This window comes from Macaca thibetana, chromosome 8, assembly GCF_024542745.1.
Source record: "Macaca thibetana thibetana isolate TM-01 chromosome 8, ASM2454274v1, whole genome shotgun sequence".
NCBI lineage: Eukaryota > Metazoa > Chordata > Mammalia > Primates > Cercopithecidae > Macaca > Macaca thibetana.
In genome coordinates this window covers 67493684-67515864 of record NC_065585.1, presented here as the reverse complement: position 1 = coordinate 67515864, position 22181 = coordinate 67493684, and the positions used below count along the sequence as shown (strand labels likewise).

Genomic DNA, 22181 nt, shown 5'->3' with positions numbered 1-22181 from the left:
TAATGAAGGGCTATATAATCTGTAGTATCTGATTGTTCAAAATAGCAGGATGCAATACAAAAAGTACATCATGAAAGTCACTAGTGGAATACTTTTTGTCTTCACAGGCAAAATGCAAAAGACACAACTTTCTGAGAAAGTCTGAAGCTGGTCTTTTGCAGGTACACAAAACCATCAAAATCAAAGTGTTTAAGGTGAAGCACCTTGATGGTGTGGTCAAGAGACTGAAGCAAGTATCCAGTATACACAGGGAAAAAAGCACCTGACAAGCAATCGGCATCATCAGAGCAGCCAGAAGGAGACTTGCAGAATCTGCATGGAGCAGGGCTTTGGGAGAGGTGATAGTGCAGCCCAGATTGGGAATTAGGATGTGAATCTGTGCTTGCCTTACAGAAGAGAATTTCACATTAGGGATATATGATTAAAGGCTCAAAATAGGAAATGTGGGTCTTTTCAAGCTTTGAGGAAGATGCTGCAAAGAGTCAGCATCTTTAGGAGAACCATAAAAACAAAACTGTGAGTTGTTTCCACACACAAAGATCTTAGCAGAAAATGTTTTTAATGTTTTTTGGGTACAGAACTGCATATGTTAGCTCTTTCCTTGATGTTGCAAATCTTCATTTTATTTTAAAAAATGCTCGAAAGAAAAGGCTTATTGTATAGCGGGTTGAACAGTTCAAACTCATATCCAATCTAGAATTTTACCATTCTAGTAAAAAAGTAAATAAAAGTAGTTGAAGATATTAAAGTATTTCGGAGACAACAGTGTTTACACAGCTTAGATAAAATAAAAGGAGAATTGTTTTCATAACATAAATAAATAATCAATATTGCCTATAATTTGTGGTACATAATATTCATCCAACATTGAATTTCTATTGTTTATATCCATATGTTTCTCAAGGTTTTTTAAACAACAAATAAATGGCATAAAGCCATGGACATTATTATTATCTTTGAGCTATTGTTTGACTAAACTTTGTAGTGTAATACTTTTGTGAAATAAAATATTAATGAAATCACTGGATGCATAATAGACGGCCTTTGTCAACCCGTTAATTTTTTCTTCCTCTATTCACAACGTTGCCAGATACGTGTTTCTGGATAAAACCCCCTAGAGGTCTCCTGCAAATTCTTTTTCAATACAACCAGATCATTGCAGATAATTGTATTACACAGGGTATCGATCCAAAATCGTTGTGCACCGGAAACATCTGAAAAAACATGATTATAGCTTTCTGTTTATTGTTCGTACATCATATAAGTAGGCTTTTGTGTGAATCACCTGTAAGAAAGGCAAGGTGGAAACATCAGAGAAATTACCTCTTTACAAGAATCTATTGATCACTTTAAATCAAAGAAGTATGTTTGACATAAGATTACCTGCCAGTTTGAACATTAGGTACACTATGTTATAGCCTGGGGCAGTTGTAAGTCTGACAAAGGGATTGTAAATAAAGCATGCAGCTGTGAGCGCCTCTGGCTTGGGATCAACTCAGGCTCAAGTCCAAGGCATAGGTAAACTTAAAATAATTTACCCCTTTTTAAGCAACACGCAATGAATTAGAGTAGACTCTGAGGAGAACTGTGATGCATAAATCTCTTAGTCATTTCGAAATGGCAAACTTCATAGAAAATTCACATCATATGTAGCTGATAAAAGATCTTTTTGTGTATGTGCCACAAGTTGTCTCAAGTAATCTTGAAGTCAGTCTATTGGTATAAGTAGAGTCTTCAAAAACTAAACTTCCTGGAACATTCTGCTGTCCATAATGGTTTGTATGGTACATTATTGCTCAAGGTTCTTTAAAGATCATTAACCTCTCAGTTTCAGTGTCTAAAACTTCTCTTCAAAACTCATTCAAAAAGTTTTAGTGTAGTTTTCTTCTTTTAGAAGAAATACAGATTGTGAAAGGTGAAAAAGTGTTTAAATTGCACTTGTTTATGTAGCCCTATTAACAATGCTAAAACAATATGACCATAAAATATTAATTTACTTTATTTGTTTACATTTTCTTATTGGTTAAGAGAAGCGAAGGCATTAGTGCCTTTACACATTTCTTAAGCTTGAATTTTTTTTTTTCTTTTTTGAGACAGAGTCTCACTCTGTCACCATGCTGGAGTGCAGTGGTGTGATCTCGGCTCACTGCAACCCTCCGTCTCCCAGGTTCAAGCAATTCTCCTGCCTCAGCCTCCTGAGTAGCTGGGATTACAGGTGCACGCCACCATGCTCGGCTAATTTTTGTGTTTTTAGTAGAGACAGGGTTTCACCATGTCGGCCAGGCTGGTCTTGAACTCCTGACCTTGTGATCCACCCACCTCTGCCTCCCAAAGTGCTGGGATTACAGGCGTGAGTCACTGCATCTGGCCAAAATATATATATATTTTTTAACTTTGAAAGCAAATCTGTAAGATCAGTATTGGATTTCTTTCTACATTTCAGCATGTGTTGAAATTGTAAGATGTCTAATTCATTTATTCAAGTGAGATTCCGATGTATTTAGAATTTAATACAGATGAGCCCTGGATGATGCATTCTTCCCTGTTAAATATTTAGCTGTTTGTGTTAGTTCTGTGGTTTCCTGAGGCAAAAATTTAAACTGTTAATATATAGAAGATTTAAACTATAAAAATGGTAGATGCTTTAATTTCTTCTGGGGCAAAACTGGTCACTTTGAATACTTGCAAGAAAACAATGCAAATATACATGCAGCATATATTTATTGAAAAATAAGCTCTGTGCTTAACATCTATACATGAGAAGCTGATAATCAGATAAATCTATATCTAATTTTTTAAGGGAGACATCAATAAACTTTAAAGATGAGTGACAGATGCAGAATATTTATACAAAGTTACTTCTTTATGAGACTGCCTATAAAAGTAACCTTTGATGTAAGACTATAATATCTTGGTTAACAACTTTATTGAAGCTAACATTAACACAATTTCTTGGATATAAAATGAGAATCATTAAAAGGGAAGATAAGCTTTTTATGAAAATATGCCCTTCCCTTTTGCTGTTTCTGTTGATTTGAGAATCATACAAGTATTTATTTTTTTCTTCATTTTGTATTGTTAAATTGAAATTAATGATTTTCACAAAATATCATTTTATTTAATGCAATCGACTAGATATACAATTTAACTTCAAAACCCCTCCAACAATTGACTGTATAAGACAATGTGAATAAATATATATTAAGGCATATGATTAAAAAAATAAAATGCCTGATAGCATTCCCATTCGACGGTATATATTAGAGGCCATAGAAAAGTGATAAACACTTTTATAAAGGAGAAATATTTGAACAAAATGTACAGATATATCTCTCTAGGAATATGGTCAACAGAGAACAAAGGAAAAATGTCTTTGTCTTAAATCACTTATTTTTTTGAGAGCTTGAACATCCCACGTCTGCTTTGGTCTAATGAAAGAGTGCCATCTATTGGATGACCTTGAAAAAGTACTTAAATTTCATAAATGTTGTATGGGAAAATAAATCAGTGGAGAACAGTTATTTTGGAAAAATTTATAATTGTATCAGTCTTTGTCTATGTGAGTGTATAAGTTACCTGAATCTTATGCTAAGAAAAGAAGAAGAATCTGCCCATCAATGTTGTTATTTTATAGTACATTTATGCAGCAATAGAAGTCTCAAAAACTCAGCAAATTTTCTGATTAAGACATGTAATTTTTTAATTCAAATGTTTTATAAACTTGAGATCACTGACATGCATCCCATATCACTCATACATACTTTTGTTTACTTGTGATTTAAATAAAGGAATCTGAGAATTGGACTCTTGAGCTTGTATTTTGACAACAAGGATCTGTTTAAATCTTTCTCAAAGTTACATTGCATTACATTTAAACTAAAAACAAAAGGAAAACAAGACACATTAGCTTGGTTTTTTAAAAATGCAATGTTCTTGTTTTATCTTTCAGCCCCAGAACTTGCCAGTCAAGATGAAAAACTTCTTCTAATGTAATCCAGCTTGAAAGCTACTCAAGAGCAGCTAACTGAGCAAATAGCAGAAACAGTTCGCCAAGAACAGAAGAGTAGAAAACCCCAGGCAGAGCTGAAGACAGTGACAGAAGGGATTATTGCTTCTGAAGAAGAAAAAAATGATTACAAGTGAGTTGTTTTTTAGTATTTCAGAAAGTTTTACTTTACATACTGAGATCAAGTCAGTCCTTTTGACTTTAGTTGCTAAATGTTTAACTCTCTCTGTCTTGCAAAAGGTTATGAGTGTATGTGCTAGCTTGCATAATAAATTATTGGCTCCAAAATACGATACAGACTTATCTAAAATGGCACATGTTAAAAATTGTAACAGTTCTATTCCAGATTCTAAATAATGATGTCGTGGTCAACTTTGTTTTAAACTGTCAAGAAATGTTCAAGGTAGATGTACAAGAGAAAGAATACACTGTGTTTCTGTAACACCTATCTGCCAATGGCATTCTCATCTTTCTCCTTTTGGAGTCCAAAGGTTACATATGGCTCTGGTTGGCTTTCTTTTTTGTAAAAGTATCTGCTCTAAGCAAGACACTATTAAATTGAGAGACATTTAGAGTAGAATTTTTGGTCAGACCATCAAGGCATGTAAGAAACTGTGAAGAAAGCAATAAAAATCTATGCTAATTTTGAAATATCCATGGAAACTTCTTAGTGAAACATCTTCTAGTATTGAATTTCTGCTTTGATCATCTAGGTATTTATGTAATGATCATACCTAATACAATGCTTTTAAATTTTATTATTTTTCAAATAAATGTTAGAGAATTTCCATTTTGAGTGTTGTCATTAAATCTTCTATACTTTCTGTCCTTCTCTTGGTTTTCTTAGTCTACTATTAAAAAAATAATGAAAATAATATAGTCAACATGAATACCTATGTCGGCCCCACTCTGTCTTTCCCTTTTACTCTATTTGTCAAGAATTACACTTTGCTCATTGAACTTTGGTTAAATTTAGTAATCACAGTCAGAAAAAGCATACACATCTAAACTTTTTTTTCTCCTGTCACTCATACCTTTGAACACAGTCCTGAGGTCAGAACTAAAATGTGCATTTGCTATTAACTCATCTTTGGAAATGAAATTTTAAACTTACATGACTTACAGAATATGTTGATATTGTCTATCAATATCATTTCAATATATTACATATGATGAATGTTTAAGTAGCCTTGTGATTTATAATTTATAAAATTATGTTGAAATATATTTTTATATTTGACTAATTTATTTCTGTTTTTCAATCCAAAGTTTTAATATTACAGGCATTAAAAATAGTTCTACAGACTAGACTGACACTTTACATGCTTCTAAATAAAGATAAACACTCAGATAAACTGTTTGCTCTTCATGTACCTTCAGCCAGATGCCTTAATTCAGACAACAAAAAAGCTACCTTTAGCAAATATTAAAAGTAGAAATTGATATTAAGAATTAAAAGCATATCAGGTGAAGTTTCTTACTGAATTACTAAGGTAATGTACTACTGTTATAAATATTATGATTTTTAAAAATAGCTAAATTATATTGGGGAATTAGATGCTTACAATACAGAGAACAAGAAATGTATAAAAATGATTATAAATATCTAAAGCTAATTATAGTGTGTGATGTTAAGTTAATGTTATAAAATAATGACACTTTTTAAAAAACTTAGATGTCAACTTAAAGGCACATTTTTAGTACACTCACAAAAATGTTTATTTTTGATCTGGAAACCGGCATGTAATGACCTGCTTCTAGGATTTGATTTTATAAGAAAATCATGTTGTGATTCATCCAGTTAAAATGCACAGAGTGATCAAACTTCAGCTTTATGTGCTTTATCTATATTTATCTATTTTATTTTCCAATATTGCTTGAGTATGAAATTAAGTAGGATATTCTTTTTCAATGTGAAAGCATTGGTGAGGTATACAAATATCAGCTACAATTTAAGAAGGGTAGAATTGCAACAGTATTTTTAAGTCTATTTGCAGCAGTTTAACAAATATGTCAAAAGTCATAAATTAAAAATATTAATATGCCCTGTTATCAGAAAATGTTACTGACTGTTAAATAGACTGAATAATGATCATAATCAAAATGATGATTTCTTTAGAGAAGCAAGATCACTTTTCCTTTAAAAAATAGCCTTAACATCATATTGTTGTAGGATATGCTTACATGCAAGATGTTTGTATCTAAACATGAAAAAATACGCTACTGTGTAAGTGTGAAACAAAGTCAAATTCTTTCTGGCCTAAAAATAGATTTCCTTTTGTTTATTTTTCTCCTCTGAATAGGCAGGTGGCATGAATTGGTCAAATTAACCAATTGACTAGGTACTGGGCAGTGCCAGATACTATGGTGTTCACCAGTCGGTAAAAAGACAAGCCACATATCATAAGACATTAAAGCATTATAGTTATTTCCCTTAACCAATACTGCCTTGTTTGGCAAAGACTGGAGTTTGACAAAGCGTTGCGGGGTGATATGTATAAAGCATAAAGGTATGGTCAAAGACTTCAGTAGTTTAAGGGTTTGCAATGATAATAGAATTTTGCTGCAGAGATAAGAGGATCTCACTAGAAAATAACACTCTGGGGCAATTGTTTTTTCAAATATGAGAAACACATTTATGAATTTTTTTTATTTAAGCAAAAAAGAATACAGAAACTGAAATATGATTTTTTAAATGTGTTGGAATTAGTCATAAAAATAAGAAGCATAATTTGTATTTTAAGGGATCTACTATAACTTAAAATATATGCAGGTTTCTACATGTATTTTCCTAATAATGGTAATGAGTCTTAGGAATTTTTTTGGGGAAAATAATTACCTCAAAATAATTTCCTTCATTCATTGACTTTGAAGTAGTCATTCAGAAACACCCGTGTTTCTATACCACCAATATCTATTACTAGGCTGTAATTTCTTAACTAAATATAAAGTTCAAAAAGAAACATGTAAAAAAAATTGGTAATCAAAAGGAAGACATTTGAGTTATTAAAATGTGACCCTCAAGTTTTTGGTTCCATAAAGTTGAATTTTGAAGAACACATTGGATTTAGGTTTTATTTTTCCCTCCGCTTTTTGAACTAAATGTAGAGAACACACACCATACACTCAGTATAAGCCTGTTACACTTGAAAGATTTGTTCTGAATGTCCAGTGGGAACCTGGAAATCGTAATAATTTGTAGTATCGATTGAGTGAAGCTATGCAGCTGGGGCCTCCAGTGAATAGACAGGAATAGACATTTTATTGATTAACTTTTACAGTCATATTTTCAAGACTCCGCTGCAACATAATTTTCACTTCCCAGCTTTGTGTTGCTGCATCATGAAACTTGGATTCTTCTCCTTTAACATTTACCCACTTGAGGAAAAAAGTATGGACATGTCTTGCCAGGGTTGTATTCTGCAGAGGTGTGTAACTTTCTGGGAAATGATTTCTCTAAAGTGATACTCTACCAAAAATAGTAAAAAGAAACTATCTGGTTATAACAGTTTTGGAAATATCATTATGGCTGCTATTTGGTAATTAAATTTCTTCATATTTTTCTCATTCTTTTCTTGCTTAAGGATCTTAATTTTTCTATTTCAAATTCTTGCATGTAACCATCAAAATGAATTATTTTGTGCTGGCTTTGTTTTTAATCATTTATATGTTATATTTTATTTAATATGAGCAGCAAGAGAAAAATTATGATTATAATAGTCTATAATTTAGTATGAAATGAAAACTATTAAATACTAAATCATTTTGGCCAACATTTCAAAGTATGAAATGTGAATATATACATATTGAATATATGTGGTATTTCTATAATTCAGTGAAAGTTTTCTTTATTTATCTAAGCAAAGTATGTTGCATTTGCACAGATAAACATATTGCAAATATTTTGTGTATAATCATGTTTATTTATCTCAAGTTCTTTACTACTTTGCATTTTTGGTCACTAGAACAAATGGCAGATTTTTATACCTATGTATATGGAAAAGATTTCATATAAGAGCTGATGACAAATAGACATTAAATTAGGTTTGAAAATGGAATTTTTAAAAATGTTACATCAATTCCTTTTTAAAAACTCATATCTCTGAATATCTTATATTTCTGGCTTTGAAAAGTCTAGCAGCTTCATATTACTACACAAGTCTAGAAGAGATAAAATACAATTAAATGATACCAAATTTAACAACAAGTTTTAACAGTTAAGTAAGGCAATTTATATTCTATAAAGTTTATACCTGATTTAGGTAATTTCAGTTTATTTTTATTTAAGATTGATAATTAAAGTAGAATTTCGATTCTAAAATTCATAATTTAAAAAGTATTCAAAGCATTTTAAGTTAGTAATTTATTGTTCATTTAATTGAAAATGATAAATTGAGTAAAATATTCTTTCTTATTAGTAAAAATGTGAAACTGATATATTTTCTCACTTCATTGAATAACTTTTATAATATTTAATACTTTTGTAGTTGGTTGTGTATATATTTTCAAAGATACAACTATAGAGAATGTGCTGTGATTTTTCATCCGTAGAGCTTTAATTTATTGTATAATAAGTATTATCAGCACCTTTATGTACAATCTATATGTAAAGACAGCAGTTGTTGAAGTTCCACAGCTACTATAATTAATGGAGCACACTGATGTGTTGCAAAATTAGTTACTTGCATATATGTAAATATGTTTTTTACCCTAATGGAATACATATTTTTTTACATAAAGCCAAAAAGACTGAATAAAATATTTCGAAATTGATTATTTCCTTCTTCACATTAAAAGAATGAATAAAATAATATATAAATAATATAGGTATTTTCATAACTTACGTGGCTTTTTAATAGAAGATTCTTACTTGCATAATGAAGTATGTTTTGACCTTATTTATCAGAATAAGAAACACAATTAAGACAGATCAAATAATAAGCATAAAATACAAAAGTCTGAATTGAGATTGATTTCAGCGTAATACTGTAGAGGAATCCCCACTTATTGATCAATTTTAAAGCCCATACATAGCACTTAGAAAGATAAAGTAAGCAAGGTCAGATAATCAAAGCATTTAAATAGTAAAAACAGCAACTGCCACTGTAGACTGCTAAAATAAATCCATAATACAAATTGCTTTAGCAAAAAGTGGATGAGCAGCTGATCTTCCTATTGAACTCGGATACTGTTCAGTGACCACACTGGGAAAAGATTGGGAGAAATGCCTTCAAGATCAATATTGAGTGAGATGTAGCAGGGATTCATTTTGAACCTGCAAGCATTACAGGTGTGAGAGTATAGACATCGTCAGGAAATGTCATCAGGTGGAGATTGTTTAATGCAGCTAAAAAGTGCCATCTATGCATGATACTGCCAAATAACAGTAGTAGAAATGCTTTCTTAATTATTTCAATAAATTGTTTAAATGGGTTTAAGACAGGCCTAGCATGTGAAAGTTTACTTTATATTAAAATAGTAATGCAAATATTACCAAAATAAATTAATATCTCTCCATCAATATATTTTACACAAAATTATATCACTAATAGTTGTTTAGGATGTCAAATAATTATGTGATGGTATTCACTGCAGAAGTATAAAACTTAATTATAAAACAGGTGATGGAAAGATCACTTTTTGGAATGTTATAGGAAGAGAATACACTTCTGTTGTGACTCCTTTTTAAAACTTGTTGGAATTTGGGGAGTTCTAATTTAATGAAAGTATTTGAATTCTACTGGCTCACTTTATATTCTTGGCTTTAGTGAATTCCAGTGGGAGTTTTCAGTATGTGGATTTATGACCAGCAGAATTAGTTTTAACATTTTTAATTTCTTTTCTTACAAAGTTTGAATTTAACTTCTACTTGATGAGACATCTTCATGACTATAATGAAGTTTTGTGGGAAACAACATAATTTAGCATAAATACTTGTAGTTTTATTATGTTATATTTTAGAACAAATTGATTCTTTGGACACAATGGACAATATTGTGATTTAATTACTCCTTTCCTTTTTTCAGGGTGCCATAGGTGTCATCTTCATGTCATTATCTGTTTTCATAGCTTCTAAATTTATGTACATACTAATTAAACAAACAGTATTGTGTCTTGACAAGAGGATTTCCCACACATACCTTTCCAATGGAATATAACCATAGTCTCCTGGTAATTTCAATCTTTACAATATTACGGATTGGGAGATTTTACTTTATTTACAAAAACCTCTCTAAGTGTAACTTCTTAATTAAATGACCTAATTTAAAACATTGAATTATTTTAATCTGTTTCCTTCTAGACCAGGGAAGAAAGAAACAAAATGGAGATTGGTTACATTTAAGACAGAATTTCTATAGCAAAAGAAAATACAAAAATCAGAATTGGGGCTTAAAAGTTGTATAATCTGGCCAGGCACGGTGGCTCATGCCTGTAATCCCAGCCCTTTGGGAGGCCGAGGCAGGTGGATCATAAGGTCAGGAGATTGAGACCATCCTGGCTAACATGGTGAAACCCCATCTCTACTAAAAATACAAAAAATTAGCCAGGTGTGGTGGCGCACACCTGTAGTCCCAGCTACTCGGGAGGCTGAGGCAGGAGAATCGCTTGAACCTGAGAGTCAGAGGTTGCAGTGAGCCAAGATCACGTCACTGCACTCCAGCCTGGGCGACAGTGAGACTCTGCCTCAAAAAAAAAAAAAAAAAAAAAAAAAAAGAAGTTGTATAACTTAGGCTTAGTTTTTTTCCATTCCCTTCTTACCGTAATGAATAGTTATTTACAACTATTGTAGTCTCCATGTTTACTGTATGAAATGCTGATAGCAGCGATTTTAATGGTAAAATTGTGAAACAATATTCATAGTTGTCAGAAAAAGGTCATTCCATTTGCATTCATTAGAAACCTGGAGGACCGTGCAGTGTGTGTTTCCTTTGGGATGGTGCAGCTATTGATTTATATACAGCTGGAGGAAAAATTAATTAGGATTATATTTCACTTATTACTGTGGGCTGTGTAATAAGAAAGAAAAACACTTTTTGTTAGAAAGTTGAACAGAAAATACCTAAATGGAATCATTCTTTCTTAAATCACAACTACTTCATCATACAATTTTTTTTATAACCTAGTTAAAGGCTTAGCATTTGTGGCAATTTAATTAGCACCTTGAAAAATAAGTATTTTAGCACATATATTAATAATGATAATTTAAATTAAGCAAAAGAGACATTTTCTCCTTGTTAGTTGAAACTTTCCTTCTCTAAGCTAAGTCTTTGTATATTTGTCTACAGTGAGTTTGCAGGCTTGGGAGACTTTTTGCCAAAAGAGTTAAATAAAAAACAAAACAGAGACCAGAATCAGGTGAATTCTCAGGGTGAAGAAACATATCCCACAAATGAGAGTTTCAGATCTAAGTATATATTTGGCTTCTTTCCATGAACATCACGCATAGTTTTTGTATGTGACACATGTTTGAGTTTCATCAAATTGTAGCTACTTTTAATTAACAGCAGAGAATAATTTCAAAATGGGGTAGTCAGATGATAAAAGGTAATTTTTGTGTGTTCAAGACATACTTCATGAATGGAAACATCTGCCTATTGTGACATTTCTAACATTAAAATTCTATAAACTCTCCTATTGTTTTTTAGATGAGTAGCATTTAATAGAAACCCACTTCCTGGCCAGTGGTGAGCAATGAAGTGTTGAATCAGCATTTATGGGAAATACAATATCAAACAGAGGCCTTTTGATGCCACTGTAATAATCTAAAAGTAAAGTATATAAACTCATTACTACTATTAGAAGTTCGTAGGCTTTATGAAAAGAGCTTATGAAAGGTCATCAAGAAAAGAGTATAAATCTGGGTTGCTAATATATTTTATAGATTAAACATTATCTAAGAAATGATGCCTAGGATTAAAAAATACAATGCGCCCTTCTCCAAACTTTTAAATATTTTTTCTCAACTATGACCATAAAAATCTATTTCTCGGCTGGTTACAGTGGCTCATGCCTGTAATCTCAGCACTTTGGGAGGCTGAGGTGGGTGGATCACCTGAGATCAGGAGATCGAGACCAGGCTGGCCAGTATGGTGAAACCCTGTCTCTACTAAAAAAAATACAAAAATTAGCTGGGTGTGGTGGCTTGCACCTGTAATCCCAGCTACTCAGGGAGATGAGACAGGGGAATTGCTTGAACTTGGGAGGCGGAAGTTGCACTGAGTTGAGATCACGCCACTGCACTGCAACGTGGGTGACAGAGTGAGACTGTCTCAAAAATAAAAAAAAAAAGGCCTATTTCTGAATATATCTAGTGGAATATAAATTTAGTGAACTTTTTTCCTTTTCATCTCTTTTTCAAATACTTGGAGCTCTTTCAAGAGAAAGAAGTTTTTACCTTGAGTAATTTGGGACTTTGCTTTCTAGAGTGATTCATGATATTTTCCATGATGGCACATTTTGCATTCATTTGCAAAAATCCTATGAGATCATTATATGAGATTCATTGCAAGCCCTTGGCTTTTGTAGTGAATCTAGCTTTTCAGCTTGTTTTGGGGGTCATGCTATGTGATAAATTAATTAGATAACTAAGAATTATATAAAATCATGGAAGTACAAGGCTAAAATTTTGAATTACTTTCTTCACTAAAAAAAAATGACCAGATCTATATTTCTTAGGAAAATTTATTAATCAGGCTATATATTGGTTCACAGTTTATTGAAAAGGTAATATTTTAAAGATATTGATTTCTTAGGTTGTGAGAAACACAAAAGATAACTCAGATATGGTTCTTTACCATGAAGTGCTCATAAACTAGTAGGGAAAATTTCATGGAAAAAGTGGATAATATGTAATATGGATAATATTACAAAACTGAATAATATGCAATATGTTATTTAAGCATAAAAGAAAATCATGTATAAAACAATGAGTGACATCTTCCTTTCAGAATGATTATTAAAGAAGAAATAATTGGGAATTATATTTTCAAAATGGGTAAATATTTGACAGAGTATTTTACATGGACAAAAGGCTAAAGAGCAAAATCACAATGATGAGAAAGTATCTCTTTTTTGCTCTAGAAAATGGTAGATCATTTCCTAGAGAATATTTAAATGACTAGACAGGCAAGTTGAAACCACAATAGAGGGAGTCTTCTATAGGAGATTTAGGAATTTATATTTTGCTTAGATGTAATGGAGAGATTATGAAGAGTCATGAGCATGGAAGCATATATGAGCATAGTAATTCTAGAGAAGAAACAATCTTACTTTCTCTTTTTCCCAAACATTTCACCTGGCTTTTTCCCAATCATCCTTAGAAATTGACTGTTGGTTTGGCTCCCCCCTGTGCCTGACTCCTCACCCATTCCAGAATGAACTATTATCTCACATACTCCGTGCTTGCATGGCACCAAATGAATGCTCTATTATATAGTGTGTATCCCACCTTTCTATGCCTACTGGTATAATAATAAAGCCCATTTCCCCCACTGCATGGTTTTGAGTTCATTATTATCTGCCTGAACCATTGTAGGCACTGACATCTTTTCTTAGAAGTTAGATTAGTAGAGTATGAAGAGAATGAATTTAGCTCTGTGTCTGGTCCAATCTGTTTCTAATCACTGTAAAACATACTGAAATGCTGGCCTGACCCCTAGCATCTTTTGAGAATAGTTTCAGACAATGCTTCTATGAGTGGGAGAAATGGATTGGGTAAATGGAAGCTTTATTGAGGTAGCCAGACATGCTAGATGGCAAAAAATTCTGAAATAAGTGTGCTTACAATTCTGTTTTCAGTATTTGGTGGGAGAAAAAAGGAAGAGAGATAGAGTATAGTAGTAAATGAAAAGGCGTGAGATCTCAAAAATCTTTTGAGATTTATTGCATGGCATGGTGACTATAGTTAGTTATAATGATTATACTTTCTAAATTGCTAAGAGAGTAAATTTCAAATGTTCTTACCACAAAAATGATAAATATTTGAGGCAATAGACATGTTAATTAGGTTGATTTAATCATCCCACATTGTATACATATATTATAGCAACACTTTGTACCCCATAATACATACAATACTAAAAGGGGTGAGAGAAGACTAGGTCCTTATGTAATGTAGACTTGAACTTGAGGGTATACAGAAGATAAAGAGCTAGTGGGCATGGGCAAGAAGTAAACTAGGTAATTGATAGAGCAAGAAATTAAAAGATGTAGCAGATATGTATGATATGTAAAGACAGATACTTAGAGGGATATCCTTTACATTTGAGAACAGGCAAGGGTGGGTGATAGGGATGTGGGAAAAACTTGAGGGCATGTCAGGAAAATCAGAATGTCATCTGAAATAAAATCTTCTAATAAAACTAGTAAGATAGGGATTTGGAGTACTTTGAGCAGGATTGTCAAAAACTGGTAAAACTGTTGAGGGAAAGATGAGAAGGCAGCATTACTAAGTTATGCTTAAGGAAAATTACATTCTCAATATGTTGAGCATTTATTGGACAAAGATAACCAGCTTAAAATGAATTTGAAAATGTTAAATTCATTTAACAACTATTTATTTAGGTCCTACTCTGTGCCTAAGGCTGATCTAACCCCTATGTATGAACATCACATAAAACAACAAAGTTCCTGCCCTCAAGGAGGTTACATTCTAGTGGGCAGTCAGATAAATAAATATATATATATATGAAAAATATGTTATAGTTAAATATACAAATCATATATTGTGTTACATAAATTATACGTGTTATACTTAAATAATATATCTACACATATACATTAGTATAGGCTACATCTTTCATAGATTTTATCATTTTTTCATCATATTAAGAGACTTGGCTATCAAAAATGTGAAAGCACTTGGATGCCACAGCTTTCTCCAGGTCTGAGAACATTTTTTGTTCTGGAATCCGTTCTCTTTTTATGATTTGCCTGCTTTCTGAAGACTGGAGAAGGGGACATTTTAATGCCTGTGATAAGAACTCTGGGAACTTTATAACAATGAATGACAATATTACTAAAATACATGTCCAAATTACAGTTGCACTTTTCCTTTCAGATACCTTACATTCTTTCTCTTCTTTTAACTTTGAGTTTTGTCTTGGGTCTTTTCTTTTGGCCCTCCTCTTGACTCTTGATCACATTCACCGCTTCACTTACAGGAATGAATGAAGTGGGAAAGTCATTGAGCTATCTAATATAGGCAGCAAAGATCCACTCCCTCCCATGTTTGTTCTGCTCCTGGAAAAGTAAAATTAATCTAATGTATATGTTAAAATTAGTCTATCCTTTATCGAGGTTGCCGTTGAATCTCTCTACTTTCCTGCAGGCATGAAGTTGAGTTAGTGTCTCTTCCACTGCCATGCCATCTGGCCATTTTCACTTTATTCCAATAACACTTAGCAGAGGTGGATTCAAACTGGTGGTGACTTCCAGACATCTGAGCTATTCTTGATTTCAGTTAAGGTAAAAGGGAAGCCCAGGCTTATGTAGCATAATTAACTGGACAACACCTCAAAAGAATTTGGAAGTATACACTCAGAGATGAATTAATTTAATTTTTTAAAGAAAAACATATTTAAAAGACTAAAGCAAGTACAAATACAGACCTGAGAAAGACTTTAGACTGAATTATCACAGTCCAAAGTAAAGATTGTTACTATGACATATTGCGTTACCCATCTACCTAATTGAAGTCATTTTTTTAGTTGCTAATATACTGACTGCTGATGGAGAAATTTGTTTCTGTTTGCTTGTGTTGAGTTTGCTTTATCCTCCTCACTCTAGAGCCTGATGTGTCCTTTTTTATGACCTTGGATATGTTCCCGATTTCATCCAATCATTCACTTAATTGAACATTATCTGATTACCTCCCCACCTGGGCGGGAGACCTCCAAACACTGTAAATATTCATATGCTTCAAATGTAAGTGAAGGTCAAACTCATACATAACTGAACACCTTTATCCAGAGCATCACAGATGTCTCGTTTCTACAAAATAGATGTTGGAAACTACAAGAATGAATAAATGAACTCTCCACAGCTTACTGCCACGTAAACTTGAAAGTCTTGTGATACTCAATGGCAAATCCAAGTGTGGAGACAAGAAATATGGTGATGACACTTGAGTAATCAAATAATCAAATATTGTAAGAGAGGCTATATCTCACTGAAGCCTGAACTAATGTGAAATTATTAGAAAAAGAGAGACTCTAATGAGAATTCAAAATAGCATAATAATGAAATATATGGCTTCTCATTTAGTGAGGACTCAATGTGTGCCAGGCTTTATACTGATTGGTTACCTACATTGTTTCATTGAGTACTCACATCAACTGATCAAAATCAATATTATTGTGATTGGTTATTAGATAAGGAAGCTAAGGACTGTAGAGATTAGAGAATTTTCTGTTATATCGGTATCTAAGATTTAACCTCCTGCGTAGCTAGGCCCTGAAATCTATATACTCAGCTATTAAATAAACTATATAAATTTAAAGCTAAAATATGCATGGAAAAAAACCTTAGTTGATTGAGGGAGAAGATTCAGAGTGTCTATTTAAATAGATTTTGGAGTGAGAGCACTAATTTCAACAGCTATAGATTATATCAGTAAGCAGATCATAATGCTACAGTTATAATTTGTAAATGTGGCGATAAATAAATAATGAAATTATACAAAATAAGCCTTAAACATAAATAGAAAATTATAGCATGTCTATTAAAAATATTCTAGAAGAAAGCCTTAACAACAGATCAAGTTTCTGACCAATGGGCCAGATTGTGATATAATTAAAAATGTTTTGAACCATAATGATGAAATAATCCAACTTGCTTGATATATTTATAAACAATAACTATTATTAAATGTAAACATGCATACCTCATACAACCAAAATAATATAATTTTAATAGGGGAACTAGTGCAATTTTAAAAACTGCAAAATAACAAATTTTCCTTGATAGTAGAAGTAGTTCTCTATATATTTACTTGATATTTAACAGAAATAAGTACTCTATGGTGCTTTGAAGAAAATTCTGAATATTCACCTTCAGTGAAGTGATGTTCACAAATGCGTGTGAAGTGAGTGAAGTAATGTTCACAAATGTGTTTTCAAAACATAAAACTTACGTTAATTCATTTGTTTGGTAAATCCAAAGAAGGATTGAGGATGATTGGAAATTTAAACTCACTTTTTCCAGTAGAAATAAATGACAACAAAACAAAAAGAACAAGGCACAAGTAGAAAGAAAGCACAGTAATTATGAGTGAAGCTGGCTATGGAAATCTCTGCATTTGAGCATCTGGCATCAGTAAATTAATACTTGGAATGAAATGCAGTGTAGCTGATTATTGAATTATATATGCTAGATTTTTACTTTGAGAAGGGACCCAAGGAGAACTTGGAATATTAAAATGGGAAAAACTTTAAGAGGAGAGACTCATCCTGTTCCACCATGCTGATCAGAAAGGGTACTTCTGAGGGAGCAGTGAATACATGACCTGTTTTGGAAAAAATAGGAACTCAACTGTCAGAAAGAGCCACAGAGAGAAATTTAAGAACCCTGAATAATTGTGTCAAAATATCAGCCTTAATTATTTTGGAGAAAACAAGTAAGTAGATCTTTATATCCTTGAAGTTCAAGTAGAGTTGTGCTTCCTTTATGACCTTACACAGCTGGGTTAGTTTGTTCTGTAAAGGTGTTTTTAGGTAAACTTGCTTTTAGTCTCAAACCATGCACTTAAATAAAGATGAATTTAGTCAGGATTTCAGGTCTAATTTCCCACTCTGGAAGCATTGTGTCAAGAAACAAAAAGAAAATTTTGAAATAAAATCTCCCCTGTTGGAACAAATGGATTTCTCCTCTTCATGAAGTCTCTATTGCCCTCTGACCTTCAAGATTCTTTTTGCTAGTGAGACAATCACATTAGCCTGGTGTGGCAAAGAGGAGATACTTTGGGAAAACAGTATTTTGCATGAAACAACTTAATTTTTTCCCTGATGAGTCTGGAAGCCTATGGCTACTTTTAAACTCAACTGTATAACTCTAGAAAAGTAAATGTGCCACGGTACTAAGCCCAATGTTAAAGGGAACTTACAGTAGTATGTAACAAATGGGCACAAAAGGAAGAAAAGGAGGAAGTAAGGCTGGAAAAAAATCAAACAAAAATGCCAACTTGTATTTCTATTGCTTTTTTGCCTCCTATATCCATTGAAATTTTAGTTTGGATTATCCAAACAGAATAGGAATATATATCAATATTCTAGGCTTGCAGGAGATCACATTGAAAATAGAGAAAGTCTGTGAACTACAAGTATAGTGGTAGATCTGGAACAGGAATATTGATTTCCTGACTAACCTGGGTATTCTTGTAATTAAGAGTTCTATTGAATGAAATCTGAGTTTTATAAAAGTGTCTTTAGAAAACGATTCCATATTTCCATTTCACATAACTCAGTATGAACGTGAGAATTGAGGTTCAGCAGATAAGCAGCAAGAAATGTAACGTGCAAAACGATTCTTACCCCCCGGTGAATATTTCATGTATGCTTTTCTGTGCTTTAGGTTAAAGTAAATTTTTGCTCATACAAGAAATAAATTTTGCTTAGGTAAAATGTAGTGTATTATTTTTCTTCCTATAATTAGTAAGTGGCCTTGAGGGATCAAAATTGCTGAGTAGTATGATAAAGCACTTGTTAATGTAGATTTGTTTATCCAAAACATATTCATTTTTTTTCTGAAATAAAAACCTCTTTAGTCAAATGGTATCACATAGTTAATTTATTTTCCCCTTTTTAAATATCAGACCATGTAAATTACACTGTAACACTCAAAACTGAGCTTGGCAGGGCTCAGGAGAAATGCTGCTCTGCACAAAAGAAGCTTTTAGATAAGTAGGCTCAAATGTTCTTAGTTGGATTTGACTGCATCAGATAAATGAACAGAACACTTTATTTACATAGGAAGTAGACTACAGATGAACAAAGTGTTCTTTTCAATAGTAATACAGGACCTATTCTTAATATCAGACCATGTAAATTATTTCAACAGCTATAGATTATACCAGTAAGCAGATCATAATGCTACAGTTATAATTTGTAAATGTGGTGAAAATAAAAGTATATTTCATTGTATATACTTGTAAACAATATGTATGGTTATCTCCACATAAAATTCAGTTTATTAAAAAGATTTAAAATTTTAATATTGAAAAACCAGTTTGTTTTCTTTAAAAACCATGGAGTAAGCACTCTTCTAATTGAGCAACACCTCTCGATGGGCTGCTGAGGCAGACAGACCTGAGTTTGAATCCTTATAAACTATTGCCACCTTGAACAAATTATTTTACTTCTAAGACTCAGTATTTTCATCTGTAATTTGGAGATAATAATGTCTTCCTTCTAGGGATGTTAGGAGAGGGCAGACAATTTTGTAGAGGGCATGCACTCTGCCTGACACGTTATGGTTCTCAATAATTGGTAGACATTATCAACCTAGACATTTTTTATTGTCACATAAAGGATGCTACAAATTTTCTAATAACAACAACTCCACCATTACCCTCTGTTTTGGGACATGATGGATACAAGATGAAACAGGTTAATATATTTAGAGAATATTGCCCTTATTTGTGCCTTGATAAATGGATATAAAGTAGTACCCGGCAACTACCAAAGGGAGATTTTTGTGGTAAGTTTCAACAGCACATGGGTTATTGCCTGGCTCCAGCCCTCAAGAATACAGAGGATTTCCTCCAAAGCTCAACAGCATCATATCTGGAATATTATTAGTGTCTGTAGAGAAAAGAAAAATTTGTTTTGGGGGGATTGTCTGGAAGTATTCCCTTTAAATTTGCAGTCTCTACAAATTTAGTATTTTTCAAACTACATTATGCATAGTTTTAACATAATCCCTGTAAGAAAAAAAGAGATTGATTAATTTGTTACTGACAGTTACATTCTTTTTGTTTTTCTCAGAGGATGCATCTGCTTTCTATTCTGAACATGGTTCTACTTACAATCTAATTTCCCTACTCTACACTGCTCTATTCTTTTCTGAGTCTGAGTCTGCATTTTAGGCCAATCATAAAATAGTACAGGAAGAGAAGAGTTAGAAATTAAAGTTTACAGATATACATACTAGTCTCATTATATATATGTGTGTGTGTATGTGTGTATATACATAACGTGTGTGTGTGTCTATACATATATACACATATGTATATCAGGATAGGTGCTTCATGTTTTTTAAGCATGCAGTTCTATGGTTTAGGCTTTTCCTAATAATTTCCTGAAATAGGTATGAGTTACTGCCTCCATATGAAGTGTGATGTTTGTCATCTAGTGACAAATGGTTGAATTATTTAAGCACTATTGTTCAAACTTTGCCCCTTTCACTTGGTCTTGGACTGTATTTTACTCAGATGCATGAATGAAGACTTTGAAGAAAAAAAACCATTCAGGCTGTGTTATGTTTAACTACCAAAATGTCAATGTGAATAGTTATTAAATGAAGATATATAATAAACAATATGCCATTTAAAGAAATATTACTTATGTTAAAACTAAATTCAAGATAAGATTCCATCTTCATGTTAACGTAGTGAGTTTAAGTTATCTTGCAATGTTATCCTATTCCCTAGAAAACCACCAAGGTGGTATTCGCATCATATTCAATAATATGTATATTCTATCATAAATTGGAGTTAGAAGGCTTGGGGAGGTTTAACTCTTGGAAGCAGCTCTATTTTTGAGGTTAGTGCATTTAGTTGAAGACTCTAGTTTCTCTTCTCTTTAGAAATCAAATCTTTAATAAGGAACTTAGCAACCTATTTTTTCTTAACCGTTTAGCATAGAAAACCTTAATGAAAAGATTAGTACAAGAGATGAATCATCATACCTCAGAACAGAATCATAAACCTAAGACTTACAAAGGGCAAAATCGATTTAGACTCATTTTTAACTGATTGATTCTGAATATTATTTTCATCTATTATATTTTATTTATTTTGAACATTTATCTATTATATTTCTAGAATCAGTGGTAACATTTTAAATATACAACATTGAACGTGTATTAACATAACTATCTAATATGTCTTAACAGAATGCTATTGGAAACTTTCATACATCATATAACACAATCTTAATGTCAGCGTCTTACAATGAAACTGAAGTTTCAGAGAGATGATTCAACTCTGCTAATGTCACATAGCTGATAAACCTCAGGTTAGAATTTTAAATCCAGGATTTCTAACTGCAAAAGCAGCATTTATCCAATTTTGTGATGTTTGAATTTTATAATATTATGACATATCTCTTTATATTATACTTTATTTTTATTATGCTTTAAAGATTTGCATTTTTTAATAAATTGAAGTTATATGGCAATGCTGCATTGAGCAAATCTATCAGTGCCATTTTTCCAACAGCTTGCACTCAAATCATGTGTCTGGCACATTTGGGTAATCTTCACTGTATTTCAATTTTTTGTTATTATTAAATCAGCTATAGTGATCTTTCATTAGTAGTCTTAGATGTTGTTATTGTAATTGTTTGGGGGCACCAGGAACCACACACATGTGTGATGGAGGGCTTAGTCAACAAATGTTTAATGGATGGTGTTGTGACTGCTACCAACCAGTGCTTTTCCTGTCCCTCTCTTATCCTTTCCAGGCTTTCTATTTTCTGAGACACAATATTATTAAAATTAGGCCTACTAATAATGCTACAATAGACCCCAAGTGTTCAACTGAAAGACAGAGTCAAATATCTCTCACTTTAAATCAAAATTTAGAAATAATTATGCTTAGTGAGGAAGATATGTCAAAAGCTGTGATCGCCCAAAAGCCAGGCCTCTTGTGTCAAGTATCTGAGTTGTGAATGCAAAAGAAAAGCTCTTCAATGAAATTAAAAGTGATATTCCAGTGAATACATGAATAATAAAACAGTGAAACAGCTTCATTATTGATATAAAGAAAGTTTGAGTGGTCTGCATAGATCCAAGCAGCTACAACATTCCCTTATGCTAAAGCCTAATCCAGAGCAAAGCCCTAACTCTCTTCAGTTCTATGAAGGCTGAGAGGCATGGAAACTGCAGAAGGAAAAGTGTGAAACTGTCAGAGATTGGTTCATGAGTTTAAGGCAGAAAGTTGTCTCCATAACATGAAAGT

General features: G+C 32.4%; 1 long non-coding RNA gene across 1 annotated transcript in view; it reads left to right on the top strand.

Moving 5' to 3' along the window:
* The first annotated feature begins 4041 nt into the window (after positions 1 to 4041).
* Positions 4042 to 22181, top strand: part of LOC126961715 (uncharacterized) — a 116946-nt gene continuing 98806 nt past the window's right edge. The window contains exon 1 of the long non-coding RNA XR_007728396.1: positions 4042 to 4139. This is a non-coding gene — a long non-coding RNA (uncharacterized LOC126961715). The remainder of the gene's footprint in view (positions 4140 to 22181) is intronic.